The sequence below is a fragment of the Oryzias latipes genome, chromosome 10, assembly GCF_053564925.1.
Source record: "Oryzias latipes strain Hd-rR chromosome 10, Olatipes_Hd-rR_3.1".
Classification (NCBI taxonomy): domain Eukaryota; kingdom Metazoa; phylum Chordata; class Actinopteri; order Beloniformes; family Adrianichthyidae; genus Oryzias; species Oryzias latipes.
In genome coordinates this window covers 1,908,002-1,919,665 of record NC_136246.1, presented here as the reverse complement: position 1 = coordinate 1,919,665, position 11,664 = coordinate 1,908,002, and the positions used below count along the sequence as shown (strand labels likewise).

The following is an 11,664-nucleotide window of genomic DNA, read 5'->3' as shown; positions in this document are numbered from 1 at the left end:
AAGGAAGCGAACTTATATAATCCCACCCCATTATAATGGGGTGGGATTATATAAATTCGCTGTAAACCCGAATAAGTTCAGTGAACTCAAAATTTTTGAGGAAACAGATTACATAATAATTTTTAAGTTGACCTACTTAAAAAGTATAAGTTACTAGAACTTAAAATCTTTGAGTTGAGTAAAATAAAACTATTTAACTAAAATTAAACTATAACTTTTTATTTAACTAACTTAAACATTCTTACTTTAATGAACTAGAATATTTTGTTTGTATTGAACCTTAATACATTAGTTAATTAACTAAAAAAGTTTAATATATCTCAACTCAAAATTAATCATTTGAAGTCTAAACTACTCTTATTTGTCCTTCTTAGTCAGGACCATTCTTACAAAAGAAAAACTGAGGCAGAATTTTAATTGCAAGTTTATTTTTAAACCACCTTACACAAGTACATTTGAACAACTTGTGGTACAAGAAAAAAGGAAAACACTGCACAATTTGTGTTAAGAAAAAGTGCACAAGCCATAAAAAAAAAGAAAAAAAAATCAGTCTTCAAGAAAAGAAAAAAAATGAGCTCTAATCTTTTTTACACCATTTCTTTATACAACTTTATAAAAAAGAGCATTCTTACATTTCAAGAAAAGCAAAAATTGTATATCAGCCTTTTTTTTTTTTAACACTTTTCCCACATAAAACTGTATTTTCTTAGGCTGCCCTTTCCCTAAAAACATTAGCGCTCAAAAAAATACCCATTTGGGAATGTCGCCTACCACAAGCTCATCTTCCACCACAACTGCTGTACTGAGCGGACAGAAATGAACTGAATTTGTATTGTTGTTGCTGACGGTCAGAATGCCAACAGAGGTGCTGCTGATGTCTGCCTCTGGTGACTCTTTAATCTGCAAATGAAAAAAAAGTGTAGTATTAAAGAAAGAATTGATCGCTTGAGGGAAGAAAACTTTATGCAAAAACTACAACCTGAAATTGACATTTTAAGAGAAGGTCAGAAATTACACATCAGGAAAATTATTAAAGTTGATTTAAATGTATGATTTCAAGCATTGTAGTCAAAGCAATAAAGAATTTACACATATTTATCAAACTCATTACAGAAATGATAAAATGCATTGATTAAAAAGACAGAAAATAAAACAAAAACGTCACTTAAATCACATTTGCTTAATTCAATACAGTGATCTTTAACTAAAGTCATGTAGAGCTTGATTTATTGCTTGAAAAGGATCTGGAAGAACAGAGCTTATATAATACAAAATATAATGAAATCAAAATAAGACTATTTGTAAGAATCATCATGATTCCATAAGGCACTGTACACAAAAAAACAAACAAAAGCTTTTGTAACATGACAATCTGAAAACAGGATCACATTTATTCACCCAAACCCCACCCCTCCCTCCACCTAACCAGTTTCACCAACATAACTCTCAGCTTGTGTTAGATGGTCAGCACCTTTCAGGACACGTCCAGGAATTCCATCCGCCCCGGCTTCTTACCTAGTATTCACCCTCTGGAACTCTTTCCTGATGTCATGCTCTCACAGTTAGCACTCGTTACTCTCCACCAGGTTGTGTCTTTGTTATGGGGCAGTTTTTCAACTACAGCACAGAACATCTCCATAAAAATGACACAACCTGCTGGAAAGAATGTCACCTTCTTGCCAATGCAACTTAAGAGCAAAGATTCAGTTCAATTTTGTTTATAAAGTCCTATGTCACAACAAAAGTCGTCTCCATGGGCTTCATACCGACAATTGTACAAGAACATGAAATCATAATACATTAGGTATTGGCTAAACTAAACTAAACAGACTAAACTAAACTGGGCATCCCTGCCATTAGACCCTCTTACACCGTTAGTAAAAACTCCTTTATAAAAATAAAATAAAAAAAAAATCCTCCCCAGGACGGACAGGCGATGTACCAGAACTCTTTGAGAAGAATTACATTTTCTAGCTCAACAACTGCATTTTTAAAGTCCAGCAGATTGGCGTCATCCAGATGAAATAGGGGACGGCTGTGGGCCAGAGACGAGCCATAGTCGAGATCCACGGTAAGGTACAGGAGCACAGATGAGCTGGAGTGCAATATTTTAGGAGACTATGTGCTTTGCCACATAACATTGCTTTGGCACGACTTTCTGGTTAAGTTGTATTACCCACACAGCTGGAGTATTAACCAGCACACTGTCACTGGTACTATATAGTGAATAAAACATTATCCGTCATAAAGTACTTACATCCAAACTTTGAAGAACTGTGGGTCCTCCTCACGTTTGTATATTAGAAGCCAGTACAGGACAGGAGTACATTTGACATCAGCAGTCTGCTCTTGCTGCATAGAGACAAAGGCAAATTAATATGGCAAACATATATCAAATGACTGCACCCTTTGGTCTGGCTCAGTTCAGTTCATCTAGTCTTTTTAATAATCTTAAAATTGTACAGTTATTTCAAAAAATACACCAAACATAAGATGACATTATCAATCAATCAATCAATCAATCAATTTATTATTTGTATAGCACTTATAAAAGCCAAGGCAACCAAAGTGCTTAACATAAAATCAACTAAAATCACAAACAATACGATGCAATAAAGAAACAATAGGAATAAAACAATAAAATCAATTGAACAATAAAAGCAATAAAACAATAAAAGAATAAGATTAATAAAATGAACAATGAACAAGCTGGCCCACTAGATATGCTCACTGGAGTTAAAAGCCTGAGTAAAAAGATGTGTTTTTAAAAGAGTCTTAAAATTACTGACAGTTCTGGCAGACCTCACAGAAATGCATTGGGATCAACGTTGATGATTTTTTCTCCAATGAAGTAAACATTTACACTCATTCACTTTATTAGAAACGCTCAGTAATTCATATGAACCGATCCAAGTCATTCCCGTCTTTTAGCTATACTAATGCATAATGTTGATTATGCCATGCAGTTACACCTCACCTGTTTATCATAGAGGTGCAGAATGTCGCATAGAGCCTTCCGGTTCGTGCTGCCTTCTGTCTCAAAAAGATCAGCATCCTCTGCGTCTGCCTCTCCAGGTCAAAATAAAACTGTTTTTCCAGGTTGACATTTGTGATGCGATGAAACTCAGCTCACATCTACAAAAAAATGTACAAATGTTAAACACATTTTAAAGCTTTTTCAAGCTACTGGTAGCTTGGAAAAACCGCTGCATTTCACAATAGCCTCAATACTATGTCCACAATATGTAATCTATGATTTATATTAATATTTTTTAAATACTTGTGCATTAGCTAGAATGACATAGAGGATGTTTTAGGAAGAGACAAAAAAGTTATTTTAAAATATTTGACATGATTGTGAAACACAAATCACAACCAAACCATTGGCCAAAATACAGTTTTTGAGTATTAAGCAAACTTTATGATACATTTAGTACTTTAACTCGAGCCCAATTCAGGACAAAGTTATAACTGCTACATAACATTAAAGGTAGCTTTGACATTTTTACTTATTTATGATTAGTTTAATTGGTCAATAAGGTCAAATGTTCTCCAAAGCCGGAGGATTCATTGGACTGAGAGCCGCTCGTGTCTTAGATATTGCAGCCATGTTTTTTTACAATCAAAACTTACCTACGCTCTTATTTTTCAAACGCACCGCCGGTTCACTGAAGAAGATACGAGAACATGTTAGCGTAAGGCAGCTAGCTTAGCCCACATTTGCATTTATTAGGTTACTACGTGAAATACAAGTTACACAAAAACATAACGATTACCAAATCACAGAGCCTGTGGTAAAAAGTAGTAGAAAAAAAGGCAATTCCCACCGAGTCGTATATGTGGCTGTGGCAGCCGCTCTGCCAGAGCTAGCTAGCGGTTAGCTAGTAGTAACGGTTAGCTAGTAGGAACGGTTAGATAATTTAAAATGTGCGCCAACCAACTCGGTAAACATAAAACTTGAAACTTTGCCCCCACAACTTCTTTTAACCACAAGCAATAATTCTCTGGTGACATGATACTGCAAAACATACATAATTGTTTAATTCAGAACAAATATTCGAAGATATACAAACTCATGGAGCACGTCATGAATACAAAGGATATACTAGAAGGAACATCAAAAGAAGTAAAAAAAATATAATACAGAGGCGAAAGTCATAAAATATAATAAAAAATAAAATAATACGACTTACCTAGACGTATGTGAGTTATCAACTTGGGCCAGCTGACACTCGCATCAGACCTCCGCCATCTTGAAGACTTCTGTGGCTGAGTTCACGTTCATGGGCGTACGTTATGACGTCATCACGTCTCATTACTCATAAGTTTTGACTCCAAGGTTTCATTTACTCAAAATGTTTTAGTCCAATAAACATATAACTGTGGCAAAAGTTGAATCGGCTTATAGGTTTTAAGCTGACTCAACTTGTTTGTTACTTTTGAGTTCAGTGATTATAAAACTTTTGAGCTCATTGGACTATCCGGGTTTACAGTGTATACTATAACCATTTTATTACATGATTTATCAATATCCGGTTCCCAGTTTTTATCAGACAGAATTAAAAATCATAAGATATCGATAAAGCACATGACAAAGATGAATTACTTAATTATTATGTAAAAATAACTATTTTAGAAATCAACATGGCAAATGCAGAAATATATGCAGATTATGTTACTTATAAAGCCATTCATATGAATAAAACATAATACTATATCAGTAAAGCAGACACAACACTGTTTCAGGAATTTTCATAGCAAAATTTCATCAAGTATCAAAAGTTAAAAACATGTGCAAAATTATGCTACATTAGGAAAGATTTTTGAATCAATTTATCAATTTTTGGAGAAAGTGAAGTAATATCATTAAAAGTCAATCAATTTAACAATTTTCAATAAGTGATTAATCATTTGTCACTATGACTTCTGTTGAGCAGACTTGTGCTTTTTAGTGTTCTTTTGTAAAGGCACACTGTATAGTTCCTTTTTAGTCTGACTTATAGTTATTGTTTATTGACGCTGTAGGAGTGAACTGCCATTTTCTTTAGTACTTGTTATCTCCTGTTTCTTCGTCCGGGGAGGTTAGTGTTGTTTTTTTTGGGATTAGGAAAGTAGCTTTTGTTTGTTATTTTGGCCTTGTTTCACCCAGAAACCTTTTTGGTTAACCTCTTTAAGTTATTGTTTATCATTTCCCTCTTCTTCTTCTTTTGTCTTGATTAATGATTGAGGTTTTCTTTTATGTTGTTCTTTCCTCTAGAACAGCGTTTTCCCTGACCCTGGTCCTCTGAACACTGTCCTGCATGTTGTCAAGTTGCTCTGCTTATGCACACCTGATTCAGCCCATCAGAAGCCTGACAATGACGGTCATCAAAGGCAGGTGTGTTTGAGCAGGGTTGGATTTAAAAAAAATGTAGGACCATAATTGAGGACCAGGGTTTAAAAGCGTTGCTCTAGTTCTCCCCTAGACAGGAAAAGGGCATAACAATAATTCAACATCTTAAGTTTAAAAATGGCTTCCAAATGTTAATTTATAGCGCTAATTTCTATAATAAGTTTTGTTCTTTACACAAAACTCAATGAAGCTTGTTATCAGAATTTAAAATGTTTGAGCTCTTCTGTTTTGGATAGTATATTAAAGTAAAAATCAAGTAACAGTCGGTACTAGAAACTTAACAGTAAAACAATAAACAGTAAATTGACCAGAATCCTCAATTTATTTATTCATTTAATTTTTTACATGATTTTATAATCTTTTTTTGTGCAATGAATAGAATTTATTCAAGTTTGTCGGTTAATTTAATAGAACTTTTTGTTTTTACTACTATGAAATGTGGTCATTTTTAATTTTCTGCCACTGACTACTCAGTGAGTGCAGCTGCCCATCAGTCAGATGTGGTGTTACTCTGCAAATAAAAAAATCTTCATTCTTGTCCACCATTAGGTTTTACTGGCTAATGTGGGATCTAGCAATTGACGTAACACCCATGGCAGGAGTTTATCATCCTGTTGACAGGCTAATAACTTGTGCGGCAGTAACAGAAAACAAATGGGCTCAAGTTGAGGCTCGAGTGTGTGTTAAAGACAAGAACAACTGGAGTAGAAATATGGGAACCTTACTTGCTGGCATTTTGGCCAATGTTCCTTAACAAAACACAATTACAAATATATACTAGTACTGTCATGAGATAATTGTTTGTGCTATTAATCCTGACCTATAATTGTTCAATCTAATGAATCAATTTTTAAATCATAATTGTCTTTAACCTAAATTGCTGTAAAAAAAAACTGGTTTGAGGGATTTTCAGGTAAATTTGTGACATTGTGGCTCAAAAATCGGAAGGTACCTAAAGTGGGTTTGTGATGTTTTTTTTTTCTTAATAGAATTCTAACCTTTACTTTTACACAGCCCAGGTGTTTTTCTTTCAATCTGCAACAAATGCAAACAGAAGAGAAAGCAGGTCCATAGTGATCTAATTCTGTTGTCTGCAACCTTTTTAACGCCACGGACTGGTATGACGTCATACAAAGATTTCACGGACCGGTCTTTAAGATGTGGCGGTGGATTTTTGTAGCAATGCTACAACGAAGGAGGAACAGAGACGAGACAAGATGAGCTCTGAGCTTTCAAATTGATAGGCACGTCATTGGACATCGCACAGGTGTCATCATCCTCTCCCCTTCCCACACTCATGGTGCAAAAAAGAAGTACTGTCTATTAAATGTTGCTTTCTTTTTTTTGGAAGTGGAGGGCTACTCTTCTGGGCGTTTTCCCCTAGGCCAAGAAATTTTCCAAAGATGTTTTGTTTTTTACTCATTTTGCTAGCTCCTGGGTTTTATTTTAGCGGTAACCTAACACGTGACCGGGAAGAGCGCCTTGGCCTGCGTCAAGAGTGACATAGACGGATGGAACAGAGAATTGGGCAATTTTTCAAAATAAAACATCTTTCAGATTCCGAAATAAATAAAACGGAAGTCATGTAAGTTATTTATTATATCTGTGCGGCCCGGTACCAAACGAACCACGGACCGGTACCCGGGGGTTGGAGACCGCTAGTAATACAGTCTGGCTATGTTCAAAACATTTTGTGGAAACAGATTTTGATGAGAGGCCAGACTGTTTGCTTGAAACCCGACACCATAACATCTGTGTTACACAAATTGATCACTCACATGAATCAGTATAAATCTGTTTTTTTTCTTTGTTGTTGTTGTTTTTTGTTTTTTTTAGGGTAAATCTATTGTTCACTTTTGGACTTCTTTTGAATATTTATTTTTTTATTATTATTATCAATAGACTTATTTTTTTATTATTTATTGGCTTATTATTTATTTATTGTTATTATTTATTGATTGTTTTGACTTACTATTGATTTATTATTATTATTATTATTATTATTATTATTATTATTATTATTATTATTGTTGATGACTTATTGTTGGGTTTTTCTAAATAATTTAAATGACATGTCAAAGAGGTCTAAAACTTCTAAATGTTTCGAAATTTTATTTAAAAATTCTTTGTAATAATTTTTTTATTTGTAAGAAGTCCTGCAACAATGCATTTTCATTAAAGTTTGAGCTTTTAAGGCTGACTGTTTCTTTTCTTTAACAACAACGAATGATATATCAATATATATATTATATATATAAATATAATATATTTACATATATGTATAAATATATATAAATTTAAAAATATATAAAGTATATAAAAGCTACTTAGACACCACTAAAAGCAATAGAAATCATTGTCATGTGGGTGTCGTCGACCTCACCAAGATGGCGTTGCGCTCTGCCACCGTCGGCCAGGCTTCTAAAGCGGGCATGTCTCCTCTAGCGATATAACTCATTGATTTAGACTTTGGATTTTGTTTTGTTTTTAAATAAACTTTATTAAACTGGACAAAAAAACGGAGGAAGAGGTAAACTGTCCCTCTGAAATGATGCTTTATTTAACTCCGAGAGAAAAGAGCGAGAGCAGAGCGAGGTCTCCATGATGCTGTACTGCGTTTTAGTTAGTAAACAATTAAATACAATATTGGAGTCCTTAAAATTGATTTATTATAATTTTTTGTAAATGATCATGGTAAAAGCGGGATAATGCCCTTGTTAGTGTGCATTATCAGACATGATCGGACTTCACAGAAGCTACTGTTCAACGTGTAAATGAGATTATTGCAATAAAAAAAATGCTCTAAAATATCTGTAATTAATTGCATTCAACACAATAATTTGAGACTCCTTATGCATATGCATATATATATATATATATATATATATATATATATATATATATATATATATATATATATATATATATATATATATATATATATATATAAACAGCATAGGATGTGGTTGTTAATGGTTTCACCAAATCTTGGTGTCATCTGCAATTTTTCACCAAAATTGCAGATGACACCACCTTAAAAGAGGCAAACTGTGAAAATCCCTACTGCCTTCAAGGATTCACTGCAACTGATGTCCAGACCTATGAATGTGTCCATCACATTAACATAGAAGCTTGCTGCAAATTTGGAAAGTGCTAGAAATGTGGAAAAAAGCCCAGTTCTCTTGTCACAGAGTACGAGACAGATGTGGAAAGATTCTTTTGTTTGACATAAAAGAAACTGAATGTTGATTTGACTTGACTTCTTGATGCAGCATTGTGCTCTGTTTACATGGTTTTGCCCATAACACGCACATATTATTTTCAATAACTATATGTAGTCACCTTGTTAATGACTTTATTAAAAGCTATACTGAGAAGAACTTTCCAAAGCTGTCTGATGTCTTTATGGGATTGCCTAATAATCCATGGTGGTTCTGAGAAGTAAGTGATCTGTCCACAGACATACAATAAGGTAGAGGAATTCATGTGGATTTCATAAGCAGAGTTGATAATGCACTGAGCCTATTTTTGTTGTCCTGAACTCTGGAAACCCTGGACTTGATCCAGCATAGCTGAAGCAAAGCTGTCTGATCCTGTGGTTCCTTTTTGGACCTACAGGGAACTGAACCCTGTATAAAACTCTGTTTTGGTAGAGGAGCCAAATGATTTTGTGGTGCTTTACACTTTGGCTGAGCAACCTTAGAAAGAGGAAAACATTTTAGTTTTCTTAGTCCCCAATATTGTCTACTCTGTACAGTAGCAAATCTTGAGACCAATTTAACTCTAGTGAGGTCATGAACATAAACAGAGATGACAGGGCATTCCATACACAAAGGAGGGCAAGCTTTGTCCTGCTTACACTGGCATCCTGTGAATTTACAGCCACTGGGACCCTTATTTTTCCCTCTCACGTAGAGATAAGGGCTGTTTTTCTTCAGAAGATCTACAGGGGGCCGGGTGTAGTTAAAGGACAAACTCAGCTGCTAGATTAACTCATCAACACCACATTGCAAGGTGTCAACAGAAATGTTTCACACAAGACAGACAAGGAATGAATGCCATTTGGAGGTCACAAGTGGCAACCCTACAGTCCTTTAGGCCTTTTAAATGTTAGTGTCTGCCTTTCAAGAGCAAGGATGTAACCTCTAAACCTTTAAGAGGGAAACGGATACTGAGTGGACATTCTGCTCAGTTTCAAATAACCTATCACAAAAAGAAGAAAAGAAAACCAGCTTGGATCATAATTTTGCAAGTATCCAAGATTATATGATTTTGTGTTCTTAGGCTTAGCTTCTGAAGAAAATCAGATCAGTCAACCAAAAAAGTAACTGACACCTGGAGACCCAAGATCAGCTTTGAAAGAAAGCTGTGCATCTGTGGCATGCTGCTGCTGAGATGCCAGAGCAATGCCATTCCTTCTTGTTTGAGTCATTGAAATCCATCATGTATTTGCTTCCAGTTTTAGTTTCGAAATAGAACCTTCAAAAATACATGCAGATTTATCAGGAAACATTAAGGACCCAAAAAAAGACAGAGTATGAGTCAGATTGCAAAACTCTGATATTCACTTGTTAACTCTGACAATAACAGCTTTGCTCATCCTCATGCGGTACTCCAACATGTGTGGTCTTTGCACTTGTTAGACACCAGAGCTTTGAAAGCTGCTTGGGGAAAGTCCTTGTTTTCTTTCTAAAGCTATAGTACTCTAGGATGGCATGACTACAATGTTGTGCCTATATTTGGCAGATTTAATGAAACTCAAACTATGAGGTACTGGTTGAGCTGCACCCAGTAGGTGTCTGCTGATCTTGAGAAATTGTTAGGAAAGACTTTTCTGCAGAGACGTGGTCAAAATGACTGCATCTGTGAGGCCAAACTTTGCTTTTAACCCTCCTATTATGTTCTAGGTCAAACTGACCCATTTTAAAGTTTAACATTTAAAAGGGAAAAAGGGGGTGGGGGGGGCATATCAACTTCAACTGCTGTTTTTTTAGAGTAATCAGCATAAAATAAAAATGGTTTAGTTTGTATTTTAGTAAAGTTCCCTCCATGTTGTATTACAAAGTTACTGCAGACAAAATATAGGCTACAAAGAGTCAAGAAGATCAAATATTATTTGTTTCTGTGCAACTATGAGACATAATTCCCCTCTCTCTCACACTCACACACGTGCAGAGGGATATGTGCATATGCTCACACGTGTGCACACCCTTGACCTCATTTTGAAGTTTGAGAATCTAGGTGTTGTAGTGACTTTTGACAGGATCCTCCTCAATTCCCATGGACAAAATTTGAGTGGCAGCAAGGAAGGGGCAAAACATAAAGATCCATTACTGAAATCAGGGGTGTCCTAACTTTTTCCAAAGAGGGCCAGATCTGGTGAGGTGAATCTGTGAGGGCCAACCATTTGAATGATACTTTTATTAATCCCACGATGGGGAATTTAGGTACCAATCAAGCTCAGCTTTTTTCATAGCTATCTGTTGATCCAGCTGGTGATAAAAGTTGAGCAAAGGGAGCCGTTGCTGTCAACTGCGACACTCAATGTCACACTGCAGCCCACTGAGCTCCATCTGCAGGTTGTCTGGAGCGCCATCAGGACTCGCAGAGAAGTGGTCAACTCCTCTCAAAAATATTAGTGATGTTGGACGTGTCTGTGCTTTCATTGTAGGCTAATGAAGAGAACTCAAACTCTGCTCCTTTTGTCGCCAACAGGCTCTTAATATCAGATGAAGTGTCTTCAGTTCTCTGGACCACAGCATTCAGTCAGACAAAACATTAACAAACTCATGCTTCATCTCAGGACAAATGTTCTCCACCATTTTAATTGCACAGTCTTTAATAAATTCCCCATTGGTAAAAAGTTTGCGGGGATTTGCTATCAGTGTTTCTACCTCATAGCTGGCTTTTGTGGAGTCTTCATTCCACTAGCTGGTTCTTGTGAAAAATGCCGCTGTGCTGTAAAAAACTTTCCAGTCGCTTAAATTTTTTGCACTGTTCCGTTCCAGTTAGCTCATCAAAGTTAGCATGTCTCGTCTGGTAATGCCTCTTGAAATCAAACTCCCTAAAAACAGCCACGGTCTCTTGGCATATAAGGCAGACACAGTTGTTTTGTGTTTCAATAAAAAAAATGTGCCAATTTCCACTTGTCCTGGAAGCGGCGGTCCTCGTTTTCACCCAATCATAATCAAACAATCGTACCCACAGTTCTTAGGAACCAATCATATCAGGCAGTGTTTTTCTAAGCAGTTCTTAAAAAGTGCTGGAGCCGC

The 11,664-nt window shown here is 35.6% G+C and overlaps 1 long non-coding RNA gene across 1 annotated transcript; it reads right to left on the bottom strand.

The window, feature by feature from the left end:
* Positions 1 to 411: 411 nt before the first annotated feature.
* LOC144994678 (uncharacterized) lies at positions 412 to 4,475 on the bottom strand. Its single transcript, XR_013658272.1, has 5 exons — positions 4,194 to 4,475; positions 3,634 to 3,668; positions 2,978 to 3,135; positions 2,258 to 2,352; positions 412 to 900 (listed from the first exon to the last, which is right to left on the bottom strand). It is a non-coding gene; the product is annotated as an uncharacterized LOC144994678 (long non-coding RNA).
* Positions 4,476 to 11,664: the final 7,189 nt, after the last annotated feature.